Genomic DNA, 7,978 nt, shown 5'->3' on the forward strand with positions numbered 1-7,978 from the left:
TGCGAGAAATCCTGTTCCTACCACATCATTCTAAGCTAGTACCTCAGCACTTTCCAGCTGATCACACCGGATGGTATTTCTGTTCCAAAAAGTTACCTATAGATAAAGAGTGTTGTCATTCTTCACATTCTTCTATTTCATTTCTTTGTACTGAGCATGCAGACACACAAATCAAAGAGCAGTTTGCATTTGATGAATCCAGCCTCCTGAAAAATACAGAGAAAGAGAATTATCCTATAGATCATAACTCTTCCCTTAGAGGAAGAATTTCTCCAGCCGTGACATTTGTCAGAACAAATTAGAAAGCAGATTTCTTAAATGTAAAGGCATTTTTGGAAAACAACTATAAGTCTTTAATCACAGAGTTTTCTGGTTTTCAGCTTTGCAATTGTGTGTAGCCTCTGATGGCACTCATAGTGACCAAAGTATCTACAATGTATACATGACTTATTCCAGGGGGATAAACTATGGGGATAGGAAATGGAGAACTTCATAGTGATGAAGAGCTGGTTGTTGCTATAAAAACACTGATCAGGACATTGATTTTTGGTATGTTAATTAATGCTCTGCAGATCCACGTATGTTGGGCCATACCAGACAAATTATTTTAATCTCAGAGGACACCGCATCTCGTCCTTGCTAAAGGCATAAAAATAAAGGTGTTGCCCTTTCAGCAAACCAGGTAAAACTAGCAGAGAGTAACCTATTTTCAAAAAGAGGTGATGATTGCATTGAAAATAAGTAAAACTGAGAGAGCCAGAGAGAGGAGGGAGTCTGAAAGATATATAAACGTGAAAGAATGGAACAAAGAAGTTGCTACATAAACATAGGGAAGCATTTGTTAATACTAAAGTTATATTAGTTGAGTTTGGTTGAAAAAGTTGAAGTGCTGTTATACCTTAAGTGTTATTTTCTTTGTGTGGAAACATATAATTTGTTCAACGCTTCCATATTCAAAGTTCCTGCAGTGCAGACATTGCCGGCCAGTAGTCACTTGTTCTGTTTCACATGAATAGCTTGCAAATGAGTGGGTTAGTACAAAGAGACTTAGTCACACTGACTTATTTCAGCCTCATGCCCTACATTGCATTGCAGAGTAAGAACTGAAATACAGAAATTAAATCTATGGCTGAGAAAGGCCAAACGAGCTTTCGCTTTTCTCACTTGGCAGGGAACATTATCAGTAATTTGGTTGGTGACTGTAACGTTGCCCTGGGCAGTTCGTATACTTGGACCAAACGCAACTGATTTTCTTCTGGTCTCAGGTCCCTCTGCTTTTGGTTCGTGATTTCTAGGCTGAGCTGGGGAGGCAGAGAAGGAAGGTCACTGTGTCAGGAGTACAGGACCTGGTCCCATGAGCCTTTCTCCTTGGTTTCCTAGTTTAGCACATTAGATGACTGCCTGGTTGCACACTTGCTGTTACGGATTGGAAGCAGCGGGAGTTGCAGGTGCTTACAAGGGCACATATGTTTTCACATGCTCTGGTGCCAGTCCTGTTTTATGGGAAAAAAAATTTCTGTGTGATGTCTTAGTTAATCATGTATCAGGAATATTTCAAGCCATGATTCATTTCACAAACTTAATTTAATCTGGCGTTTTCTTAACTTTTTCCCCCCCAAAAAAAAAATGAGCTACTTCGAAACCAGTTATCTCTCTGATGGCCTGCTGTTTCCAGGGTATATACCAAACAGCAGGAGAAATCTATTTAAGAGCTAATGACCCATTTGGGAGACTTTACAAATTAGGTAATAATCAGTTGGGGGAGTTAAAAGGCCAAGACAAAGCCAAGGGAAGTTAATGTGCCAGACTGCCATTACCTAAATGACACACTCCCAAGAAAGGATCGTTAATGCTATTATAAGCCTTTTTTAATTAATGAAAAATGTAATGATTTGCTTTTTGAATGTTGGTAACTTTGAAAGATGCAGTTTTACCAGTGTACTAGACCACATTTTCAATAGTGCCACAATGAAAAGATTAGATTGCTCCATAGAGCGCCTGGATCAATATTAACAGTGTACTGGTATAGTAGAAATAGAGTCTTTCAATTTAAATCAAATGTTCTCAAGACCTTTTGTGAAATCACAATGATATTTTTTGGATGTAATGGGATAGTTCATAAAGCACTGATGGCTGTCTGTTAGAGCAGTATGTTTGGCATTCCTGTATTCACTTTCATCCTGGAAGCTCTCCAAATGTTTTAGTAACTGGAAAAATAATTATTTTAGTCACCTTGGAATAAAAAGCAACAGGTATTTAACAGCACACAGTAATAGTATGTAACACCCCGAGGCAGAAGCTGCACAAAAGAATTAAGGACAATTGAATATATTTATTCAGTTTCACTAAAGTGTCAGTGCTTGGACGAAACATCTTGAGAAAATAACAACCAGGACCTTTTATCCAGTTGTCCTTATGCTTACTTTCCAACGGGTGCACCAAGTCTAGTGGTGGTTTTTATACTGCAGCCATGCCTGAGGTCCAAAAAGCAGAGCCCCAGTCCACGCCTGGATTATAGTGCACCTACTGTAAAAACACTCCTGCTCTGTCATGATTTTGGTGTGCAGCCGAAAGAGATGAACAGAGGACTAAAAGGAGAAGTGATGGTTCCTCACTTTACAAAAGCAAAAGAAAGATAGGGGGAAACTAAAATGGTCAAGGGTTTTTGATTTTGCTCTCCTACAGAGAATGGCTCGCTGGTGCTGGTGACTTTCACCGTGGAAGAGCAAAAGGAATGAGCATGGAGAGTATGCTGAGGAGCTGCCACACCATCCAGAGAACAGACCAGAGAAGGATCTAGGAAGCTCCAGCTTGGGGATCATGTAACTCAAGGTGCTGGAGGCAATAACTAGAGTAGAAATGCTTGTCTGTCCAGTTTGTTGTGCAGATTAGATGGTCAATGTTTACACAGCACTGGAAATGGAAAATGTTAATTGTTTTCATTATGCTATGCACCCTTAGTATTTTACTGGAGAGTAGGAAAGGGCAGGCTTTGTATGCCATTGCTATCACAGTAATGACTAAGAATGGACTAAAGCCAACAGAAACAAAAGGAAAGCCAAAGACTTAGGTGTTTCTGAAGAGAAAGTGGGGTTTTTTTGTCAGCCTAGCATATGGAGCCAGTTCCTTCATGGAGGCGAGATGGCCTACTGCCAGCAAAGGCAGCTGATTTTAAACAGCTGAAGCCTGCAGGAGGGAGGCTGAAGAGGGAACTGTGTAATGCTGGTTTTCCCCAGGTCTGAGACTTCACCTGACCCCTCCACTCACTTGCAGGAAACTTGCTTGGGGGGGGGGAAGACTTCAAGGCAGTCCCCTTTCTGGCATTAATGTCAAGCTGGCTATCTTAGCACATAAACTTCACAACACATCTATGATATGTTGCTTTTCAGGGATATGGGCAAAACCATTTTTTCGTGGCCAGTAAGTAATGCCCAGTTTTCTCACAATAGATCCCATGCTGTATTGATGGGAAGTTCTCCATTACAGGCGCTAATCTGGAGACTGGTACCACCTTTCCCCAGTTTATCCAAATTATTCTGTCTTTTTTATATTATAGCATATTTACCAGACTCATCTCATTGTCCTTACTTTGCATGCTCCCTCAAGATCCCTCAGGGCTGTGTCCTTGTTTTACTGCTGCTTGCCAAAGAGTTTTTCTGAAGAGCGCTGGTCACAAGAAAACACTTCCCAAGCAGACCCCTTCCCCTGCCTCTCTGCATCACCTCTGCATCAGCTAGGAGCTGCCTGGGGAGGCTGAGCTCTGCAAGTCAGCCGTGCCCTGGTTTCAAACACAGCCTTTTCTGCAGGGGAGGAAGGCAGCTATCCTGTGATCATCCTCAGCCCAAGCTTTGCTTGTGATGAGGCTCCCCTTTCTGTTTCCAAAAATTCTAATATTGTCAGTAAGTTTAGAAAGAAGAAAAGGAAATGTAAAAAGCAGTCATGCCCACATCTGCTTCCTGGTTTAGCTCAGGTCTGAGGGTTGTCTTTTTCCCTGTGTATTGCCAGCTATCAAGCTGATGGCATGTCTCCTCTTTACTGAATGTTTATGTTTCCCTTCGCTGTAGAGCATCTTTAACAGGAGGGGAGGGTATGTTATGGGCATCTGTGCAACTGCAAAGCGCACACATTCCCTGGGGCTGCCTTGTGATTTTGGTACTTGCAGCCCTCTGCTTTGTGTCTGGACCTTTGCGAATGATTGCTCAACTTTTGCTTTGTTGAAGTATAATATGCATCCTGGCTTAATTTTTAGATGTCTAATGTCCCTTGGTTTTATTTAGTAACTTGTTGGTTACTAGGCTGTGCTTAATTAAACAAAATGTTAATCTGTGGCTGGGAATCCAGTAAACCCATGTAGTGGGACTCAAACTCATTCATTATATCCAGAAACTTGAACCATAACTCAACAACTACAGATTGTATAGATTGTATGGCAGGATAGGCAGAACATACACATGCAGTAAATCCGTACACTTGCAGCTGACCCTTGTTTGAGGCTGGGCATGCTTGCAGTGAGCCACTTCATTATAGGAATGGGCTTGGGGTGGTTGATTATTAGCAAAGCATAAAGGGATACCAGGGTACCTACCGTTTATTGACATATAAGAGACAAGGTTGCTTCTGGACCTGCTACCTGACATAACAAGAATTTATGAAATCATCTGAGGCTGCCCTTGTCAATTATCATTATTATTTCTGTGTTTAAAAAACAAGGCAGTGTTCTTGTGGGCATTCATCAGAAAAGCGCTGTGGTAGTACAGTCTCTGCTATTGTGCCTCAGCTGAGACCTTTTCAGGTAAATTCTTTAGATTTAGGAATGAAAACAAATACTTATGTGCTCCATTGCTGTTCCTCATTTGGCGGTGCTCTTCCTCTGAGGTGGAGGGAGGAGGATCAGCCATCTGAATCAGGATTGGGAAATCAGCTGATGAATGTGTGTGCCCATAGTGCTGAGCTTGGAGATAAACCATCCCAGCTGGGTGATAGACTGGGGCTCCTGACCCACAAACTGTGAACCTAGATTTAAGAGGTCTGCTGCAGCTATTACTGTTGCTGTATATCCGTCCTCATAATCTACAAGAGACTATGGCGAGGTATGAAAGGTCCCTGACACATGTGAGAGACTGGTGGAGTAAAACAAAGTTCCCACCAGCTCTCACTATGTGAGACAATCAGACTAGGGCAGTTCGGTGAGTGTTCCCTGCCGGGGAGGGCTCCCTCTCCCAGCCAGGAGTCCCCATGTCCCACCATACAAGCGGCTGCTCCCCCCTTCCGCGGGGGCTGGTGTATGGCACCCACAGGGTAGCAAAATGAACGGTGGACACATTAGTAAATCAGCTCGGTAAGATCCAATACTTACTCTCATTGAAAAAACTGTCGTTAAGATCCACATTTCCTTTTGGTTGCTTATGTTTATTGCTGATTATAATTTCTGGTCAGCTTCTGTGAGTGAGATTGAGGACAAGCTGTGACTAGTGATGTGGTACGGAGAGGGGATGCTGTATGTCTCAAGGATTGGAGTCCTGCGGAAAGGTAAGATCAACCTGATAATCAAAAAGCCTGGGAAAAGTCACAACATAAACATGTAGGTTTATTGATGCTTATCTTTAAAGCCAGAAGAGTAGCATCCTGACATTCCTATCCCTTCCACACTTGTCATATTCATTTAAAAAAAGATCAGAAGCCTAAGATACATTCTTTCTCTAGCTGCTGAGCGCAGAGAACTTGGTTTTTAAGCCTTATCTACTCAGTGGTAAGCTTGGACAGTGATCCTTCTGACACGAAAACAGATAATAAGAGGGACTGATTCGGATCTTAGATCTTGGCTTATGGGAAATGAGGGAAAACAATGCATCCCACTAGTTGGAGCTCAAGATTCAGTGAAGTTTTAAAGCGTTTCTCTATCCATGGATAGCAGGCTTTATTTTGATCATGCTAGTCTAGATAACTGGTGAGAGTTTTCATAAATTAAATAGGACAACAGTGATCAGTTCTGTCTGGGATGGAAGAAATTCTGGTCTAGGGAGAGCGAAGTGTCTACTTTCCCTGTGCCCTGCTCACCATGGCCCTCACATAAGGCTGGCATGCACAATGAACTTGGATTAAGCAAAGCGGGATCTACATCCAGAAATACACTTACTCATTTTATATCAAATTTGATGAACTGGTATTTTCAACCTTTAAGACTGAAAAGGGCAATTAAGTCTCTGCCACTTGCTTCTTCCATGCCCCGTGAGTAAGGAAGCGGAGTGCAGGCTGACCTCTGGCAGTAGCTTTGCCTGGCCTTGCCCTCCTGCAGAGCCCGGTGACAGTGTGGACGGAGGGATCGGACACAGCTCTGAGCATCTGCATCCAGCCTTGGGAACTGTTAGGCAATCGTATGGCCAACTCTGCAATCTCTAGACTTAATATTTGAGACAATGTATTTACTTTGCATAAGTTGTCCACATCTGGGTGCCTACCCAAGAGTTAAGAATATTTGGTCTGACTTCCCAGCTTCTAAAAATAATCCTCCGTCCTGCATGAAAGATATATTGCTATGAAAGGCCAGTTCCATTGGGTCTAAGAGCTAAACAAATAAAATGATAAATTTTCCCTGGGCTTCACCTGAAGACTTCCTCACTTCAGGTAATTAGCTCCAGTCCACCCTGAGTACAAGGGCTAGAAAATGACAGCCAAGGATTTCTGCTAAAGGGAATGTCTCATCCTGGGCAGTGGGAGTGACTTTGGTGCCGCATTTTTAAAATATGCATAATTCAATCTGTGATTTAGAAATATTTCACTTATCCTGGTTATGAAAAGAAAACAGAACAACAAGAGGTAAGGGAAATCTTCAAGTGCAGATAAATCTTTCTGTTCTTTTTATCTTGGAGGTCAGTGTTTAAAAGTAAGAAGCTGTAGATAAAGATCTTCAGCAATTTTCAGTCTTCTCTTGCCTATATATTTCCCAAGTGGCTGTCAAGTGTTATTCCTTCCTGGTGTTGTCAGTTTCTATTGCCTGGTACATGATATATATTTTAATTGACAGCCAGTAACAGCCATTCCAATCATACTGAAAATGGTATTTTATAGCCAGTGTGGATGGAAGTCATAACTTGAGGATGTGTCAGGTACTTGTTGGAAATATGAATAATTGATACTGAATATAATACGTTTTCACAGTCCCTATTTATTAGAGACAACACAATCACAAAATAGCTTTCTTTGCTTTTAATGGTTTCCTTTACATGATTTGCTAGTCTGTGTAATTCAAGAAGAAAATTACTCAACATATAGTTCAGGTCTGAGTGAAGACTTGAACTTAGAAATGTAATGAGGCATGACAAAATATTCAGTTTTGCCCTCGGAAATATTGAATACAAGGTTGACAGTTAAAGTGTCTTGGAGCATTCTTCATTGAAATGTGTCAGCAAGACTTGAAGTTAGTTCTGTGTGGCAACGTGCAAGTGTGATTTTCACACATGGTACACCTGGGAGGACAGCAGAGAGGACACAACAGTCAGACCTGCAGGGGGGAGGTGCAGAGGCTCTGGAGAGACTGCACCCATTCCAAGACCACTGCTGTCCTTGCTCCTATGTCTTTGCTGCTGCTGCTGCTCATGTTGTTACTGGTAAATTTGAGTTGGGTGTATTGACTGAGATCTGGTAACCCACCAAAGGCAGCATGAGAACAGAGTACACTAGGAGAGGTAATGGCTTTTAAGAAACCTTTTGGCTTGAGTACCCATTAATGTGGAAGGTGAAGATCCCATGGTGTATTTGGCTTCACTGGCAATTAACATGTTTTCTATTACCTGTGTGGTACTTCTGAGTTTGGCTAAAGCTCACCATTGGTTCTGCCACTGATCTTGAAATTTTATTTTTGCTAGGCTGGAGTGTGATACAGAGATTTACATATCTAAACGTTTTGCTGAGACCATGCCACTGCTGAGTTCTTGTGATAACTGCAGGCCATCATGCCTGCCCTAAACCCCTTAGTGGA

The sequence above is a fragment of the Falco naumanni genome, chromosome 2, assembly GCF_017639655.2.
Source record: "Falco naumanni isolate bFalNau1 chromosome 2, bFalNau1.pat, whole genome shotgun sequence".
NCBI classification, from domain to species: domain Eukaryota; kingdom Metazoa; phylum Chordata; class Aves; order Falconiformes; family Falconidae; genus Falco; species Falco naumanni.